Source organism: Sorex araneus, chromosome 4 (assembly GCF_027595985.1).
Source record: "Sorex araneus isolate mSorAra2 chromosome 4, mSorAra2.pri, whole genome shotgun sequence".
Taxonomy (NCBI): domain Eukaryota; kingdom Metazoa; phylum Chordata; class Mammalia; order Eulipotyphla; family Soricidae; genus Sorex; species Sorex araneus.
The window spans coordinates 169,335,880-169,357,249 of NC_073305.1; the positions used below are offsets into that span (position 1 = coordinate 169,335,880).

Consider the following 21,370-nt stretch of genomic DNA (forward strand, 5'->3'; position numbering starts at 1 on the left):
ATGAGGGTGGCCGTGACGCAGGAGAGGAGAAACTTGAAGTGTCAGAGTTGAGCCGGAGGCCAAGTTATTGTGGGCAGGAATAATTAATTCACCCATCACTCCATGACACTTCAGAGCCTTAAGTGAAAGGCAGGACATCAGATGACCAACCTACAAAACTCACTCTTTGCCACAGCAGAGAGCACTGATTACAGCTTTCCAAAGCCCCTCCTTGACGTGCAGGCTGCAATTTAAAGACTCTCCCTAGAAAAGCAGCAGTCAAGTCGCCCTGAGGACATTCCGAGAGGCAGTCACTACGTTGACATTCCACACAGAGAAAGGGAGAAGAGAAATTTCCATGAAGCCGCACTCTGGACTGAACCTTCTCTTGCACCCTGTCTGGAACAAGCAGAAAACCAGGCAATGGCAGCTAGAACATGTAAAAAAAAAAAAAAAAAAAACAGAGGGCAGCTGACATGAACTTCTCGCTGGCCTCCGTGCACAAAGGCCTTATTATAAGCCACACACAGATATGCGTGGGCAAGACTTGGAGGGTTGGTCCCCCCACCACCACCACCACCATCCCCCCCACCAAACTCACTCCCAACGCCACGCTTTGAATGCATTTGTGTACACGCACCCTCTGACAGGACCGGTTCTTCACGTTGCCATGGAGCTGAAACCTCTGTAGTCTAGAGAGAAGGATCACACTGCACTCCTCCTTACAACACCATACGAATCACTGCATAATATTAGCTCTGCCTGGATTCCAGATTTTCAGCTGTTGTGCCCCCTGCCCCACCAGCCCCCAGTAGCATACACGCTATACTGTTTGCCCTTACTTTCTGTACGATTACCACCACGGAAGCCGAGAGCAAACTGACTCTTGTTTTTGTCAATCAGTATGCAGAAACGTTAGCACATGTCATCTGTGAGCTTCCTCTCTGGGGGCTCCTCTCCTTCTCACAGAGAGTTTGCAGCCTTGACGCATCTTTGGGGAATTTGTAAGACATGCAAAATAGGAACCCATCCATATTTAATAAACATTCTGTGAATCACATAAATACCCTCTAACCAGTAGCTAATTTCTTTGACATGATACTTTTTTTTTAATACTCGGATGAGCACTTAACTTTAACAATCAAAATCACATGGATAAGACTTTTGCAAATATAGATCTACTTCTGTGAGGAGCTCTTGGCTTTCGTTTCTAAGCTGCTCTGCTCCTACCTCATTATTTGAAAGTCAAAGAAGGAATCTTCAAAACAAACCCCCCGAAGAAGACCACAAAGGGATTTTCTAATGCAACCTCAACCGTTTTGCCACCCTTTCCTGGATTTGGCGTTTTATAAGAAAATGGTGATGGGATTGGTACAAAACCACATGGAAAGGAGTGAACGAAATGAATCGTTTTCCTACCTGAAAATCTGCCTTCGGTCTTATTCACACATTTTCACAATCTTGAGTTTCGGTTTCTCAGGTCAATTCGCCAATCTGCAGACAAGAAGTTTTATATTATGACTTCTCCCACATCAAAACTTGTGCATACCTCAGAACTTGGCATCGAGGACCTGAGCAATAGGACAGCAGGTAGAGCGCTTGCCTTGCATGCAACAGACCAGGGTTCAATGCCTGGTGTCCTGGAACCCTGCTAGGAGTGACCCCTGAGTGTGTAGAGCCTGGAATGAGTCCTGAAGACCAAAAAAAAAAAAAAAACTTGATAATGAAAATGACCTGAAATGCTAACTAGAGCAAGCAAAAAAAGCAAACCGAAATTTGTTGGCTTGAAGAATAGCAGCATAAACATATAGAGGAGGGAAGAAATCAAAACTATGGGTACTGCTTGCTGTACCAAGTTAGCCGTTATAGTACTAGATCAGAGGTTCCTAAATGTATTTGGCCTGTGGTATGCCTTTACAGGAAAAAAAATAAATTACTCAGCGCCCCCACCTCCACCCTAAAACTTTATCTTCTTTAAGCAAACAAATAGAAAGTGACTTCCCTGGTCTAACCCCTTGCCCTCTGCACCCCGCACCCTTGCCAGATGTCTTACCCACTTTGGGCAACAGTGTGATGAGTACACAAACTTAAATGCAGCAAGTTAAAAAAGAGTTTATGAGCATCAAGATAAATAGTGATGACACTGTAGGATAACCCAAAAAATAAAATAAATAACCACATCAAAGTTCATAGATTGTTTAGATAATCCCCGTCCTTCAAGGAGTAAAAACTAGTCTCCAGTGAAGTGTGGGCTGATTTCCAATGAGTGAAATATGGAAAGAGCTAAATGGTAACTTCATCATGGAAAAGTCCGGCCCATTCTACCTTATCCTCCTGATGAACGCTGATGGCATTTCTAATAATAGCAGCAATGAAAAGGACCTATCAGCTCTGGGGTCTGTTCTTGCCAAACCCATTCATACTCCAGTCTACTTCCTGGCCAAAACTCTTCCCAAAAGTCTCTCTTTTCTGAAACAAGCAGTATGTCCTTGTATGCTACAGTCATGCCCTTATATATTGCATTTATATTTCACTACATTAAACATTGTTAAGTGAGTAACCAATTAATATAAAGTAAACTTCTCAGGAAAACCAAACAATTCTCTGTTAACCAATGACTCACAGAGCCTAATCATTTTATTTAGAAAGTGATTTTTTACTTTCCTTTGATTTCTATATTGCCAAAGCACCTCCAAATGCTATAAACCAATTTTTTTCTTAACATAAAGCATATATGTTCTTTCACTATGACTCGCAGCCCCAAGTCTTCAACTGTTGATTCTGGCATTTTCTTAAATAGATATATATTGTGTCTACTGCAATGGTAGAACAAGGTGGGGAGTTCATTATGAGCCAGTAACAGGCCACGTTGAGTACCAGAGCGGGCGCCCAGGCTGCTCGCAGAGGCATTCCCCAGTCTCTTGGCAGGGTGACAGTAACCACAACAGTCTACAAGGAGGGTGGAGAACCAATGAATAAAATGATAAATATTTGCGATGAAACAGGATGTTAAAGAGGAGGGGTAGAGAGGGAGAATATCTTAACTACTGAGCTACTGGGACTGAAATCGTGCTCCCCTCTCACAAAACTCAGAGCAACGAACAGTCCTTACCTCTTTGTTACAAACAATCTCCAGAATCACTAGTGTACAACCTCATTCCCTAGGCACAGAATTTAAGACTTTAGACACTGAACCAGTTGAGTCATTGAACGCTCTACCCTCCGCAAATGCTATGAGCATCCACTGAAGCCAAAAGAGACAATGATGTGAAAAAAATATATTATTTTTAATTAGGTCAGAGAAGGCATTTTCTACAGACCTGCCTTTTTTGCTGATTCAACATATAATTGAAATGATTATTCACCAGCTTAAGCCTCTCATCTATGAGAATAACAGTAATACTATTAATAACAGGCTCAGGAGCTTCTCATCAATAGTATATTCAAGAAATTGTGAAATAAAACACTGTATATCATTTATATTGAGTAGCAAGACTCAAAATTAAGTTATGTGCAGTCAGAGTATTCAGGAGTGATTCAAATGGTTTCCACTTATTCACATAATGATTCTGATACTAAGAACAATTTAGGAAACAAAACAAAATGGTGAAATCATCAACAAGGTAATGTTCCTTTAGATCAATTTTTTTTTTCAAGAAAACTCTACCAGAATTAGAGATATAGTGCAGTGGGGGAAGGGGGTGGGGTGTCTTTGTCTTGTATCCAGCCAACCCAGGTTTGGTGGATGGAAGGAAGAAAGGAGGGAAGGAGGGAAGGATGGAAGAAAGCAGGGAAGGAAAAGAGAGAGGGAGGGAGGAAGGGAAAGAGGAAGTGAAGTGTTTATCACCACCAATGCCTTTTTGGAGCCCACAAAACATGTCTTATTTACTTCACAACTGTCTTTATTACTGATTATTTTGCTAAAATACAACAAAAAACAACAACTAAACAGCAAAACTAAAGCAACACCCCAATTTTCTACTTTAAATGTGTTTCTTAATATCTCTTCTACTGAAAATGATTTTATACAGATCAATCATTTTGCTGTATCACCAGAGGGTACAGCGACAGGGTTTGGAGACAAGGAAGAACTAAGACAAGTATAGCATCTTCTTGCCTTCAGACTAAATATAAATAGAGAAATCTGTATCAATAGAGAACTAGAACTCCCAATTGTTTTTAGATTTACAAAGCTCAAATTGCCTTGACTGAATTTCAACCGGCATTTGAAAAATTTGACAAATGAAGTAGAAAGTGATAAATGAATTTAAAGACAAATCTACTCTCTTCCTTCTGTGATGCTACTCATTCCCAAACAAGATTTCTCAATCTATTTATTAAATTTCTTCTCAACAGTCATTTCCTAAAGAACTTAGTAATCAACATTTCAAAAGCAATGTCGGAGTAAAAAGATCAGAGCATCACATATATTCTCCTTTAATAATATTAGATATGTTTCTGTATCAAACTTAGAAGAGCAAAGGAAAGCCTATGAGAAAAGTCAATAGGTACAGAATCAGATAGTTCATTCCAGCCATTATCACAATCGATACATTTCCTATCAGTGTACCTAGGTCTCAAAAGTAAATGACTATGAAGTTCCTACCTTTCTGAATGAAAATACAGCAACTCAAAAAAAGAGACCAAGGGAGATAAAATACACTTTTTACCCTTTGAAGAAAAGCCCCACACTCAAGAACATCTCTAATAAGACTTAAGATATTATAAAGGCTGGGGCTGGAGTGATAGCACAGCCGGTAGGGCGTCTGCCTTGCACGCGGCCGACCTGGGTTCAATTCCCAGCATCCCATGTGGTCCCCTGAGCACAGCCAGGGATAATTCCTGAGTGCAGAGCCAGGAGTGACCCCTAAGCATCACTGGGTATGACCCAAAAAGCAAAATATATATATATATATATATAAAAAAAAAATAAAGGTAGACACAGACCTATAATATATTGTAAGAATATATTTGTCAGTTAGGTAACAGGGGAAAACCCTGATTTTTGTATTTATTGGCTGGAATAAGAGATTGGTATATAGTAAATATACAACTGCTATAATTTCTCTTCCTCTATAGCTTACTAAAATTAATTTTAACTACATTTACTGTGGGTGCTTTCCAAGTGACCCAAAAGAATCTAGAGGCCACTCCCATCAATTCTCAACTATCCATGCTGGTGGTCCAACGGAGCAGCTCAAAGATGCAGTACAACTTGGAAAGATGCAGTACAACTTAGAAAGATGCAGTACAACTTGGGCCCTGTAGGGCTGAGAGACACCAGGGTCACCCAGAGGCCAGCAAGGCCACCTACAGAGGAACTCAGGAGCCTCCAGGACTTTTTGTGGTCATGTCTGGATGGCCGCACAGTGTTGAGCATTAAACAGGGTCAGACACAAGCAAAGTATTCACTCATAACCCCTGTACTATCTCTCTGGTCCCCTACAGTTTCTTAATAACTTTTGCTTATTTTCTGACAATTAAATTTTATAATATTTTGATATAAAAACTATCTTATAATATTACTCAAGGGAAGCAATCTTGCATTAACTTTTAATTCTTCCTATACTCTATGAAATGCTGGAAAATATATTCAACTCCTGTCTTTGAGTCACCGTTGATAAATGTCTACCAATAAGACAGTTCTGGTTGGTTATGAGATCAACTATCTATCAATAAACTAAATTCACCAAATAACTTAGATAAAAGCAATTAAGTCAACACAAATAAAATATTAAAATGTATTAAACTTTCCAAATGTATATCCCCATTACAAAATAAAATTATCATTTCCTTAGAAAAAAGACACCAGCAAGACAAAATTAAGACAATAAGAAATCACTAAACTATCTGCAAAATATCAATTATATGAAGTGACATTTCTATAATTAGACTTAGATTTTAAAATCATGACACCAGAAAGCCATATCATAAACATAAAAAACACATAAAAAATTATTTTAGTGTTTACAAATAAATATAGTTATTTTTGTTACTTAAACCCAGTTAAATATGCTAATTTACCATCAGATTCACTGTATGAGTTCTTAAATGCAGCGATCATCTCCTTTTTTGACTCAATCTATCTATATTTACCTTTAAATCTATTTTACATCCCCACACAATAAAAATAAAAAGATAATTCACTTCTACCAAGCTCACTTCCTAGTATTTAGAAGATGCATGTCTACTAAGAATATAATCCACTTGAAAATAGATTTTTAAAAGTAACAAGATCATCAGAAATATGTACTATCTTTATGACTAACTTTCTAATAACTTAAAAAAATTTGAAATTCATCATAAACTTGTCAGAAAATACTGTTAAAATTGTTAAATCATATTAAAAAATTAGTGCCAAGTGTAAATAACCAGAACTAATATTTGTTAACATAAAGAATTCACAAAAACTAATTTTAATAACTAGAAAATAACTCATAGAAAATAGTACAGGCCAATTCAGAAAGAGCAAAATAAATGAAGGCAAACTATACCAACAATGTAGTAAAACTTTTTACTTTAGCATAGTGGAGATAAAAACAGAAAGAAATCACAAAATATGAACCATGTATTCTATAAATATTTGCATTCTCTGACAAACAATCCCCCAGGAGAAAAACTAAATATGCAGATATAAGGAAATTTTAAGAAAATCAGAACCGTTTCATTAACAGCCATTTAATTAACAGCTATGAAAATAAACAGCCATTAAAATTGGAGCCTAGATACTAACAGGATGAAAAGTATTATGAAATTTGATTTTAAAAATAAGAACTATTCAAATGTCATGGTTATTACTTCACTGTTTGCATTTGAGCAAAGATAAAAATATACAAAGGAAAATTTTAAATCAAGTGGACTCATTATAAAAAATATAATCAGAGAGTTATACCCTTCCTTACTCATGATATACTGTTCCTTGAGGGAACAATGAAAACTTGATAAGACAAATCAATTACAGTAATCTAGTTAGCTTCAAAGGCAAACGTCCCAATGCAACAAGCAGTACCTACCAGGAATCAATGTCTGTCCCACAGGCAAGTTCCCCAATGGCGAGATCCCTGTGTCCAACGCACCCGCTGGACCGTTACGCGCAATGAGACTGTGAATGAGCCACCGCCGAAAATCCATAAGTTCCCTGCCATTGATCTATGACCAGGTTTTTAAGAGTTGGCTGTCCCGTTTGATGTCCAAGGCCACTCACTGTTACCGCGTTCACTGCACCACATCCATTACTTCTTTGGTAGTGCGTGTCGCATTCCAAATCATGTTTGAACACAGGCAGCTCTCAACTTACAAACACCTGACTGGCACGAACCAAAAATAAAACCAGCTGTTGCTGTCCCCGGGGTTGTCGCCTTCTGCCACTACCAGAGGTCTCGAAGAGAGTCCCAGAGAGGGGCTCAGCTGTTGTGAAAGTACTGGAAGTTTCTTAGAGAAAGTGAAGGGAGAGAGTTCCCCCAAGGAACTTCTTAGGAAGCCACCCCAAGTTCTGATTCCCTCTCCCTAACGCCCAATCCACACGGAATGACTGAATGCATGAAATTCCATGTTCACTCCCATCGTGTAAGCCCGATGACTCCTTGGGCCATTCTGTTCTGACTAGGCAAGCCCAGGCCTGCTTCTTGGGCTCCTGTTTCATGCAGCTCGAGTCATAGCAAGGAGCTGAAATCCAGAAACAAGGGGGCAGGGATGGAGTTCGGTATTAGAGCACTTGTCTTCCAGGTGAGAGGACTCTGGGTTCAATCCCTGGCACCACCCAAAGAACAAAGAAACTCATAAGCAAACAGTGGACAAACAACAGACTTTTCAACTTACGCACTCACTGGCAAGGGTCCCGATCCAGAATCAATACAAAAGACCAACTTTCAAAAGCGCATGAGTGTGACATACAAAAAGACAGGAGAGGGAAGAGATGGTAAAAGTCAGGAGCTGAACCACTCGCAAAGCTTATCAAGAAGAATGCCAGTAAGACATTAAAAGAATTTAAGGCCCAGTGTGATACTGAAGTAAAGATGGTATCAAGGAGATGGTGACCTGGGCCTGATTTGTGGGATCATCTTGTGATTAGAACACTTGCTTGACACATTACTCCAAGTTCACACAGATGGCCTTAGTTAAGAAGAGAGCAATTTTAGGGGCTGGAAAATTAGCACAGCAGGTAAGGCGTTTGCCTTGCACTCGGCCAACCCGGGTTCGATTCCCAGCATCCCATATGGTCCCCTGAGCACCAACAGCAGTAATTCCTGAGTGCAGAGCCAAGAGCAACCCCTGTGCATCACTGGGTGTGACTCAAAAAACAAAAAAAAAAAAAAAAGAGGGGGCTGGAGTGATAGCACAGCGGGTAGGGCGTCTGCCTTGTACGCAGTCGACCCGGGTTCGAATCCCAGCATCCCATATGGTCCCCTGAGCATCGCCAGGGGTGATTCCTGAGTGCATGAGCCAGGACAGGAGTGACCCCTGTGCATTGCTGGGTGTGACCCAAAAAGCAAAAAAAAAAGAGAGAGAGCAACTTTGTACACATCTGAACACTAGTGACTTCTCAATTCACATATATGTGCATACATGTATATCTATTATATATGTATGTATGTATACAGATATTGAGTGAGAGAGAGAGAGAGAGAGAGAGAGAGAGAGAGAGAGAGAGAGAGAGGCCTGAGATGTGGTCATCCAGGGGAAGAGCATATGTCTTATTGAGGTCCTGAGTTTATTCTCTAACACCAAGTGAGATCTAAGCACCCATCTGCAATAGACCTGTACTTAGGGTGTGGGCCCCACCCACAATAACAACAGCAACTAACAATAACAGCAAAATTATGAAACAGAGGAACAAAGCACAACTTAGCATGGTTCACATAATTTTAAAAAAATAATCATTTTTTCAGGGTGGGGAGATAGTACAGCAGGTAGGTGCTTGTCTTGCACACAGCCAACTGGGTTTCAGTCTCCAACACCCAATATGAAGCCCTAACCCCACCCTCAAGAATGATCCTTAGGCAGAGAGTCAGGAATAAGTCCTGAGCAGAGCTAGGTGTGGTCCAAAAGACTAAGAAATCATAATACTTTTTAAGAGAAGTCTATTAAAGAACTATGTTTAAGAACACTAACCTGAAATACCTGGCCCAGGAAAACCATTTCAGATTTCTCTAATCCTGGTTTTCTTGACTTGAAGGAGCACATGGGCCTGCCCAGCACATAACACACATTTTCTTAATTAAGATGCATACTAAAATACCAATTTTAATAGGTGTGTTACAAGGAAACTAATATAATCAGTTAGAGAATAACTAATCATATAAAACTGTATGTGCTTGGTGCCAAGAGCTGGGAACAAATCAGATTTTGATTAGGTATTTAACTACCCCCTCTGCACCTCTGAATTAGCCATCATTTGAAAATACAGTTATGGGTGATAATAGGAAGATTTTATCTTAGAGCTGTGTTCTTTCTCAGAGTCATAAATTCAATAGCAGAAAGTGATAATAAGTGTATTTTACTCAGGGCCAACACTAACAGATTCAAAACATATTTGTTTTGATACATATATGAGCATTTGCCATCTGAAAAAAAAATTTCATGCGTTTTAAGAAATTTCTGTATGAAGTAGGTAGGGGGACAGGGTAACACAATTAGAGAGAGTTGGAAAATGAACTATGGACTAAGCACCTAGAATATGCCTCCACATATCAAAAACGTTTGAGATTTGTGAGTGTGTTAAAAAAAAAAAACCAGAAACTTGGCTCTCAGCCATAAAATTTCCCTGATCATTATCCTGAACATACATCACCTCAATGAATCTGTTTACTAGCTTGTTTATTTACTATTTATGTAAAATGACTAGAAAAAGCACTGTGTTTCTTCCATGAGGCCCACGGTGTATCAGCGAGAGATTCTGTCAGAGATGGGATGGGTCTGATCACAGCAGAGACTGCCCCATCAACAAGCAGCCATTGTGAAGCAGTAACTCAGTAACGCCTTTGAAGTGACTGCGCCGTGTGCATCTTCTCAGCCCTTCACTCTTCAGCTTCCCGTTGGCCTACATTGGGCTCTGTCTTTTTAAGATCTTACGTCTGATTTGTTTAGCTTGTCTATTTCCTTCTGCACTTTCACTCTGTCAGCTATTACTTTTGCAATCAATGTCCCGGCCTTTATCAATGACATTCCTCTCCTCACGTTCAATGTACAGCTCTTAAGCGTCTCCAGAAAATTATTAAGGCTGTTAAAACTGAGCCTGAAATAAGGGCAAATAAACTCGGAGTGAATCTGTCAGTGGGTTTGATAAAATTATCCAGTTCTTCCTTATGTCACACTTCTCGTATCTCACAGGCCCAGGAATATATTTGAGAAGACAATTTAAAGCGGTGTTTTGTCCACAAAATCCCCAACCTTTCATCCAGGCCCTTTTTTATTAAAAAAAAATTTTTTTAAAGAGATTACACTTCTGCTTGAAGAAATAGTCCTGGTACAAGAAGAGATGTAGGGCGCTGGAGTGATAGCACAGTGGATAGGGCATTTGCCTTGCATGCAGCCAACCCAGGTTCGATTCCCAGCATCCCATATGGTCTCCCAAGCACCGCCAGAATCGATTCCTGAGTGCATGAGTAACCCCTGTGCATCGCTGGGTGTGACTCAAAAAAAAAAGGAAAATAAAAAAAGAAGAAATGTCTTAAAACAGTGACCAGAAATAATATTGTAATATACAGACCACTATTTCTCAAGGCATGTCCTCAGACTCATATGGCAGAATGACTGATACGCTTCTCAAAACCTGGTTTACTGTGCCCCAATACCTCAGACCCAGAGAATCATATTTATAGAACTAAAGAACTTGGAGGTGTTTCTTTAAACACCATGGAAGCTTGTTGTGCAAGATAAAGCTTGAAACCACTGATCTAATAGTCAGAGTCTTTATGATAGTTGGTAGTCGGAGTCCTAAGGACCCGAAGCCTTTATTTTTCTATCAGTCTGCTAACTATGTGGCACTTTCTACAAAGCACTAGATAAAATTTACAACTCCAAAAGAGAAGTGGGTAGAGATTAGCAGGCCAAGATCTAATACCCAGGCTGTCGGTTCCCCAGTGCGTCGCCGGGTATGGCTGAGGTCGTGGTCAGTACTGCGTCCTTGGCCCTCAGTTTGAACCCCAAGCATGGCTGGGGAAACAACCCTCACCCTCAAAAAAACAATTTTAAAGGAATGAAATTTAAATCTGTCTCTGCCCAAGGAGCTTTCATTTCAATCAGAAGGACAAACAGATGTCGGGAGAGTCATTAAGGTTTGAAGTCTTACTTTTGGGGGTTGGAGAGGTCACAGTCTACTTCCAGAGATTCTGTGAGGAGCAGAATAGAGCAAAATATCCTCAAAACTCAGCCCAAGAGACTTCCAAAACCCATCTGGTACTGATATTTTTTTTAAAGGGAGATATTTTATTAATAGACAGCCATTCTTGTCCTCTTCACACTATCCTCATTAAAAAGATTATTTATTTGGATAATGACATCATGATATTGGACACAATTCAACCTCAACCATCTATTTCCAACGTAGAATTATCTTTTTAAAACTTATGTTAAAATTGTCAAATTTTTTGATATTCTAATAGCTAGTAAATATTGTCATTTGGAGAGTATAGTAAATGTAGATCCATGATTACTAATGAATCACTTGTATCACTTGTAGTCCCGTTGATCTTCGATTTGCTCGAGCTGGCTCCAGTAATGTCTCCATTTGTCCCTGTCGAGAGCTAGTGCAGCCCAGTGATATCTGCTTGCTTCAGGAACAGGAAGAGCCTCAAATCGTTCAATACTAATGAATGAATGAATGATCTAGGATGTTGGAATGTCTTTGAATACATTTTTTCATTTAATTTTGAATTAAATTTTAACTCGGTAAAAAAAGAAAGATTATTTATTCATTTCTTTATTGTCAGTTCTTCAAATAGCGTGCCATTCAAAAACATCATTTCTCTCTCTTTCCATTACAAGAAGCCAGGCAAACCAATGTGTTGTGTGCACACGTACATGTGTGGATGGGTATATACACACACGTCTGTCTGCACACTATGTATTAGTGTTCTCGTACCATTTAGTCCAATAAATTATACCATAAAGTAAAAATCAACCTCTATGTTTTGTGATCAAAATGATCTTCATCAAAGTCACCATACTTGTTGGTAGTTATGTTTCCTAGGGTTATCCAACATAAGAGCCACATATAGCTCTTATAGATAAATTTAAATTTATCATTTTGCAACATTAAAAATTTACTTTCCACATGGCTTGAGTAGCCATCAACGTAACAGAAAGATAACCAAGAGATGTGAGTGTCTCTTGGAGGGCCTTGAGTTGACTCAGTGAAAGGGCAACTCAAAATGTGCTATCCGCATTTCAAGAGTTCCAAGCCACAGGAGAGGACTGGCTCATGCAGGGGCAGTATAGACATAGAGATGTCTCAGTGGAAAGGACGACTGTTGGACCACTCTGCAGAGATGAGTGGTCCAAGTTCTATCCCTTTCACTGAGCCATCCGAAGTCCCTCCAAGAGACATTTATGCCAGCCTCCCCCAGAGATTTCTTAACCCCTTCAGCTCATCCTGCCCCTCTCAAGGTTGTCTTCCTGTGAGCTTGGTGGCTACTCAAGCCCTGTCACATCCCTCCCGCTACAAAGAGCTCTGCAGTCAGTGGGCTCAGATTCCACTGAGCACACTCACAGCCAAACACAGCCAGAGAGTCCCATAAACACAGGGTATATTCTTAATTGAAAGATTACTAGGTCGAATGTATGACTAATGGGAAAAAAAGATGCTGATATAAAAGGGAGGGGGGAAAAAAATAAGAAGTCAAAGCATGGTATGATTTTGGAATCATTCCTAAAAGGCAACTTCTTAGATGGCAATATTGTCTGTGTTCCACTTTTAAGAGAAAAATTAGAAGTGGTTCCAAAATGCAGTTGCTGGTATAAATCAGAAGAGCCCTTCCCCAGCACAGGATGAGTAACCTGATGCTCAGGGTGACCCCTTAGAGCTTACCTGCATGGTTCATCAGGAGCTCATCAAAACCTGGAGATGACTCAAAGGAATTAAAAGCAATGCTGCTTGACTTTTTTTTGACCCTGGGCTCCTTCTGCCCTTGCTTCCTTCCTGTGCCCCCCGCCACACCCGCCCTCATCCTAGTGGCTGCCCTGAGTCTTTTGCCATCGCACCTCATTTCATCTGTGGTCCTCTTAGAATATCATGGAGGCCCATAAAGGGTCATGCTGCCCTCCTCCCGCTTGAGACACACTGGTTGGAGCCAGAGAGATAGTACAATGGCCAAGGTGCTGCCCTGCAAGTGACCAAGTCAAGTTTGATTCTCTGCACCACGTATGCTCCCCTGAAGACCACCATAAGTGGTCCCTGAGCACAAAGCCAGGAATAAGCCCTGAGCACAGCCAGATGTATCCCTCTACCTATGAGAGAGAGAGAGAGAGAGAGAGAGAGAGAGAGAGAGACATACACACACACAGAGAACCACTGGAGCAGAGCACATGCTTTGTATGTCAGAGTCCTGAGTTGGATCTCCCATACCATACGGTCCCCTGAACCACACAATGCCACAACATTCATAGGAGTGGCCCCCAAGCACTGCAGGATGTATGCTGCCTTCCCCCAGAAAGTTCAGATCAATGAGATTATTATTCATACGATTATAACATCATCAAAACTTAAGCCATGATCCAGAAATAACATACTTTCACTCTGAGAACTTCTTCTGGACCACTACAAAAAAAAAAATTGCTTTCATGTTCTCATTTTGGATAGTTTCAAAGTATCTGAAATATGAACAATGTCATTTTAAAAAAATACATGTTTAGGGGGGGAAAACCCATGTACCAGGTTACACTCGATGGAATATATTAGAAGGGAAAATATTAGAAAGGAAAAGTTATCACACTCATCACTGTTTTCTTTTGCCAACTTCAATGCAGTTTTCCACATTTAACCAAACTTCTGGACACTTTCCCACAGACGCGAGATGTCTTCAACCGAAGAGAAAGGTAACTTCACAGGAAATGAAACCAAGAAAACAGCACAACAGATGACAATCAGAGAGACGCATGATAAAGATGGGGGGGAGGGACAGTACAGGGGACGTCAGAGGAAGTGAAACTTTGAAACTCAGCTCAGGCATCCATTTCCACAAGGGAAGTCACTAATCTTGCCCCAACCTCATCTTCACCCCCTTTTCTAGACCCATCCATATGGTCTTTTTTTGTTCTATGGTGTCGTTATTGAGTTCTACGTGAAGTCGGTCGGCAGTATAGGGGCAGACAGAAAACAATCTCTCTAATGTGTGGGACTTAAAGATACCCGGCAAGGAAGCAGCAAAGGTCCAAAGACAACATAACAGGAGAAGGGATCCACAGCACTGAGTTTCTTCATTGTTCATATTTCCGACTAATAACGAAAGACACAGCCAGCAAAGTTTCTGGGATGAGCCAGATTCCTAACAAACACTTTACACAAATTTTCCCACCACAACAAATTCCAAACTTAGCCACACTCAAGTCCTGAAATATTACCAGGCTCCCGGTCCATGAAAACAGTGAGCATGCGCTCAGACAATGCCATTTTACAACAAGCAATGAATCGGGATGGCCAGGTAGGCCTCTGAAGCAAACACTTGACTTTCATAAAGCTCCACTCTTGAGCTGCCAGTGACAGTTACCACCTGCCATCAAATTTAAGGGGTTCACCAATTCTAATATTCACTTTTTTTTTCACATTTCGACATTTCTGCTTTTTTTTTTTTTTTTTTTTTTTTGCTTTTTGGGTCACACCTGGGGATACACAGGGGTTACTCCTGGCTCTGTACTCAGGAATTACTCCTGGCGGTGCTCAGGGGACCATATGGGATGCTGGGAATCGAACCCGGGTCGGCCGTGTGCAAGGCAAATGCCCTACCCGCTGTGCTATCGCTCCAGCCCCCACATTTCGACATTTCTGAAATCAGAGCAAATCTTAAGATTCAGGATCTCTTTCCATTAATTGGGAGCTTTCTTACTCTTACTGGTGCATCAAAGGCCAACTTACAGTCAGAATCTATAGAATAGATAGATTCTGATAAACTTGATAAGATTTCAGTAAACATTAAATCAGCTAATGTTAAGAATTTGAAGTCATGTTTTGCCCTGAATAAAATACACTATTATTATTATTAGCTACTTTTTATGAAATATCTGACTCTGAAAATGGATATAGCTGTAAGACAAGGTTCTCTCATTATCACCATAATGACACATTAAGATGAAGTCAGGTGAAGAGATAGTTAAATTCCTGATCAAAATTGTCCCCAGATCTTGGCACCAAGCCTGGCACATTTTAAATTCTCAGTAAATAACTGTTGACTAACTCAACTGAATGTACGATCCAGCCCTATTCATGCCAAAAAACTCCCCCACAACACACAAAACATCTACTATGCCTCTATCTGCAGGGAAACCAGTACGCACACGGCTCCCTAATGCTAATTATATAGAACAGATTCCTATTTTCTCAAGGCTGGGAACATTTTTCAAGCTCCAGACATCACACAGATTTTTTTTTTCCTCCCGTAGTGCCCCCCGCTCAACCTTCCACACGTCTAAAAATCCCGAGCCTCACCTGTCAAGACCTACTTTCATTTTCATGTCGTGGCTATAGGAGAGTTTTTCCTCAGCTGCCTCAGAAGGGAACAGCCCTAACACCTTCCCACTGCTCACGTCCAAAACTGTGAGAAAATTCATTTCTGTTGCTTTCAGCCACCTGATTTATGGTAATTTGTCACAGGAGCTCTCGGAAACTAATCTCTTCCTCACAGACACGCTGTGACACAGGATGGACACTCTTCTGACCTTCTCTAGCTAGTTTTCCTAATCTTGTGTGTAGGCTCACTCCTTTCTGTGGGACTTTCAAAGTCATCCAGCATCTGACTCAAGCCTTCTCTTCTGCTTTTACTATATATTCTCCGCTATCTATTTTCCTCTCACCTTCCCCAGCCCAAGTGCCACTTACATGTTGATGGCTTTCCACTGCCGATGTCTCGACTAACTCTTCTAGATACACACGTTCCACTGATCACAAATCATCTTAAAATCATTTGAACTCAAGAAGACCAAAACCAAAAGTCACTAGTGCCTCTTCAACAGGGAGTCTCATCTGGATGGATGGTCACTCTCCCATTCAGGGACACGGACCACACCCAGCACCCAACCTTGGCTATTTCTTCTCCACAACCCATCCATCAAATCTTATCTAGTTTTCCAAGAAATCTCTCAAATTATCTTGTTTCCAATTCTCCCATTCCCAACTCAACTAGATCAATGTGATTGTAATCCGCCCCCTGAACTTTTGCAATAACCTCATTTTTCAATAAAATTCATCCCCCAGTAATGCTGGGAGTTGGGGAAGGTTGGACTCCCGACTCCCCATGATGCATCACTCCCTATGATGCACTGTCCATAGGTGGGGGTCTAAGGGTCAGCTCTCAGACAGACAACATCGTAGTTGAGTCATCAGACCTCTCTGTCCGGCCATGCTGCTGGATGGGGGCGGAGGTGGGGGGAAGCATGCAGTGCAGGAGGGTCTCTCCAGTGCCAGGCATGTGTGCTCTATCACTTGAGCTATCTCCTCAATACCTGCCTCTTGTCCACTTCTGGATTCACTCTTGGTACCTTTCACTTGGCTCTCACACAGATTGAACAATATTCAAATTGTGCATCCGACCCTTTCATTCCCATGCTAAATTTCCATTTCATTTCATTCATTCTAAAATAAAGACTAGGGGCTGGAGCCATTGCACAGCGGGTAGGGCATTTGCTTTGCACACGGCCGACCCGGGTTCAATTCCCAGCATCCCATATGGTACCCTGAGCACTGCCAGGAGTAATTCCTGAGTGCAGAGCCAAGAGTAACCCCTGAGCATCGCTGGCTGTGACCCAAAAACAAAACAAATAAATAAATAAATAAATATAAAATAAAGACTGCCTGCACTGAGTTGATCACTGCCTGGAGTGATCCCTACCTGCTCTTCCTTGCCCTCCGTGCTCTGGCCTCAGTGGTCTCTACAGGAAGGCCCCCCCCCATTTCATTTAGCTAGTGTCAGCTCTCACTCTGGGCTCATCAGACTCCCTCAAGAATCTTTCCTTAACTTCACCAACGGATAAAGCATCCCTACTCTCCCATCTCTCAGCTCCTTAATCATCTCCTTTGCAGCACTTAAGAATAATTTGTAATCATATGTCTGATTATTGGATTAATAAGGATAAGTGGTCCCCACAGGGCTGAAGCCATATTTATTTTGTTTCTGCTGTGTCCCCAACTCTTAGTGCCTGACACATAACACTTGATACAAATTTATTCAGCGATAAATAGTAAAGCAAAATCAAATATGTGTTGTAAGAAGCTATTGTGTTTATCTTATTGTCAGCAGAGACATTCTTTAGAAGGCATATATGGTTGTTTTAACTTTCAAAAAACTTCTATCTTAACAGTATGAATAAGAAATAAATGCTACAGGAATATCTTGATTTTTGTTCACTGGATTTTAAATACACTTCTTCCAAGATAGCATAATTAGTTGATAGTTATGCTGCCATAAGCAACTACTAGCTTGTACCTACAGATGTCCAACCTGAGAACTGGTCACTTCTTCCCTACTCTCAAGCTAAGAGCTCACATACAAGTGAAAATTTAATCAGTTTTGTACATGATGTACTACTTATTTTATCATCAACTCTTCCTTCCCCCAATCAATCTGTGTAATACAAAAAATAAATATGTCAATAACAGAAAAATAAAATACTGATGTCAGGCCACCAAAATAAAAGTCGCTTATTCACTCTAGAACTATTTCAATATTTTCCTCACATTTTCTGAGCACTTGTGTCGGTATCGTGGTGAGAAAGTGACAACAAAATCACCTATGTCTTCCTTTTAAAACACACCAGCAAGCTGGCAACTAGAAACGCATGTGAATCTCGAGCTCACACATTTTACCTCTCTTAAGGGTGATGGAAAAAAATAAAATAAAATAGCATAGTATAGCCTGCCTAAAGATAGAAAAATTTTTAGATTTTGCTTTGCTTCATAAAAAGCACAGTTTCTAGTGATATGTATATCCACATTAGCTACCACAAGCCTGGACCTGATTGTTTCAAAGACAGCACCATCAAACAATATCCCAAACATAATCATAGCTGTACATCAGATGAACAACTTCTATTTCCCAAGTAGATACACTTAGGCTTTCCGAGCCATAGCATTTTATCAGAATTTTCATGAGAATTATGATAGTCATGAAATCAACTGCAATAATCTATTTCCCTTCTCAATATTTTCTTCCCTCAATCCCTCTCCTCTATTTTTCCAATTAAATAGAATTTAATAGAATTAAACAGAAGCCTCACAACAGAAATGTTACTGGTGCCCGCTTGAGCAAATTGATGAACAACGGGACGGACAACAGTGCTACAGTGCTACCCAAGTAGAATTTAACGAGCAACAGGATCCAGGATATTTTCATGGACCAATTGTTACTTCCTTCTAACTACCTCCTCTTGATACTACTCACCGGTCCTCTCTTACATCAGATTATCTCAGACTGAGTTTTGGATTTAGATGAATTTAATGGACTAGATGGCTGAGATACCAGCATTTGGGCCTTCTACAGAATTGAGGCTCTGCAGTCTTAAGACTGTTCCAGAAATGTATCCCCAAAATTCCTGGCTTTCAGGTTATTCATTCCCAGATGACCTCTTCAGTACTTGATTCACTGAAGGAAAGCTATTAAAAAAAGCATATTATAAAAACTTCTATCCACCAATCACCACTATATATAAGGTTTATTCATTTTTAAAGAAGTAATATGTTCAGAATACAAAGTGAAACTTACACAGATATACTTTCCTGTGATCAAAGAAGGTAAAAATTAACTTTTAACAACATGGCAGTTCAAGTAATTTAGAAAAGCGATGGCATAAAACCAATTTAACTGAAAGAGGCTGAAGCCTCAGATTAAATCTCTGTCACCCGCTTTTCTTATAAATAAAATTCACTGTCACTGTCATCCCGTTGATCATAGATTGGTTCGAGCGGGCACCAGTAACGTCTCTCGATTGTGAGACTTATTTGTTACTGTTTTTGGCATATCCAATACGCCACGGGTAGCTTGCCAAGCTCTGCTGTGCAGGCGAGATACTCTCAGTAGCTTGCCGGGCTCTCGAAGAGGGGCGGAGGAATCGAACCCGGGTCGACCGCGTGAAAGGCGAACGCCCTACCGCTGTGTTATCGCTCCAGCCAGTAAATAAAAATATCTATAATGAACATACTTCAAGTGTTGTTTCTTATAGCACATAATTCACTACATATTCCTTTAAGTTATTCTATTTAGATTATTTGGGGTTTTGTTTTGTTATTGTACTTGGGGCCATACCCTGCATTCTCTGGGCTAACTCTGCTTAGAATCCCTCCTAGTGGGCTCCAAGGACCTTATAGTGCTGGAAATCAAACTGGGTTGGCCACATGTAACGCAAATAACCTGCCCACTGGACTATCACTCTAGCCCCTGTCTGTTTTGTTTTAAGAACATATTCTTTGGCTTTGATTTAAATTACTTTATTAAATTCAAGTCATCCACCCATCCCATAACTCTTATCTAGTCTAACAACGCTGCCAATCTCTCACACTGCCTTTCTTTATTCTAGTGTATTTTCCATTACAATATGGTTTTATTTAGATCTACAAAAACACATGCAAAAGGAATTCTCAAGAATCATAAAGGCCTTTCAAATAAGCCTGCTAAACAATCTATTCGAGAACAAGATCTAAATTTAAAAAAAGGGAAAATTAGAAATCAGTTATTGGATGTTGTGTGTGAAACGCACAAAACAAATTCTGATAATAAGGAAAGTTCCTGTTCCTAATGCTACAATTTTCTTTTTTTTTTTTTTGCTTTTTTTTTTTTTTTTTTTTTTTTGCTTTTTTTGGGTCACACCCGGCGATGCACAGGGGTTACTCCTGGCTCATGCACTCAAGAATTACTCCTGGTGGTGCATGGGGGGATCATGTGGGATGCTGAGAATCAAACCCCCTGGTCAGCTGCGTGCAAGGCAAACGCCCTACCACTGTGCTATTGCTCCAGCACCGCTACCAATTTTCTTAACCAGCTTCAAAGCTTTGTATGTTTATGCTTGATTCACAACTGTGCTTTAAAAATTTTACCAGTAGTACTAACAGATTCTCATCAGTGTGAGGTCAAGAATGTGCCTGACCAACTGTAGCTCGAATCAGGAACCTCTCCAAAGATCCTCTAAGTAAATATCCACAATCATCTTTTCATATCCATTTTTTTAAGAATCATATTTCCTTTAATGAAACATATGTCAGAATGTAGCTTATGGTATAGTTAAGTTCATTGTTATCCTATTCTGTGGCCCACTTTTATGCTTTATACTTATGCCATACATGTAACTTCCATGTCCTAAACCATTAAGGTTTAGCAACGGTAATGCACATTATATATGTAATAGCAAAGTAGCACTTTAAAATACTGATGATTACAAAAACATCTTAGTGAAGAATGATATCTTGACATGGTTTCCCTGTCTTTCCTTTAATATTAAAATCATCAGTCTCAATTATTAAGAAGTAGTAAATAAGTGTATGCTAACTTCACATAATTACTATGTCAAGTACCAAAGAATCCTATTCCTTAATGGAGGCAGGAAGAATTCAAAAATTACCTTTTTGCAATATTCAACCATTGAAACTAAAATATATTCTCTTCTAGGTAAAAATGGAAAAGTTTGCATATCTGCATCCTTGGACACAGAACTATTTAAAACTATTTCTATAATAGGAAAGTTCTATTTCACGATCTAAAGTTAATCTGTTCGTTGTAAAGATGGAGTGGTTCAATCTTTCCATAAACCTGGCAAACATTTCCGTTCACATTTATTTCATCTCCAAAGATAAGAATTATAGCTCCACTTTACATAATTGAGACAGAAGATCACAGAGTTACAGCTAAAAAGAAAGTCACATACAGAAGAATAATGCCCCTTCTGTCCCATAAGGCTACTTATTTGTCACTTGGTTATCTCTGTATCTTCTAAGCCATGACTTCCAAAGGTCAAGGTAGTCGGAGCTGGCCTTGCACCAATAGCTCACAGTTTCGCCAGCAGTGTTCCAGTGGCGGACCATTCTCACTAGTCTGTTATGTGGAGGACCTCTCCAACAAACTAAATCTCCATGCCCACACCGGAAGGAAAATTCTCTCGACTCTTCACCAACAGCAAGAAACAACTTTCCCAATATCTTGAAAAATCAAGAATTTAAAAGCTGTGTAATTCTTTCAAGCACTAAAATAAACTTCCC

General features: G+C 40.1%; 1 protein-coding gene across 4 annotated transcripts in view; it reads right to left on the bottom strand.

The window, feature by feature from the left end:
- HIVEP2 (HIVEP zinc finger 2) overlaps window positions 1-21,370 on the bottom strand; it is a 201,946-nt gene that overhangs the window by 152,868 nt on the left and 27,708 nt on the right. For all 4 annotated transcript variants that reach the window (XM_055136533.1, XM_055136534.1, XM_055136535.1 and 1 more), the window contains exon 2: window positions 1,399-1,473. The gene's annotated coding sequence lies outside the window, so the exon portion shown is untranslated. The remainder of the gene's footprint in view (window positions 1-1,398; window positions 1,474-21,370) is intronic.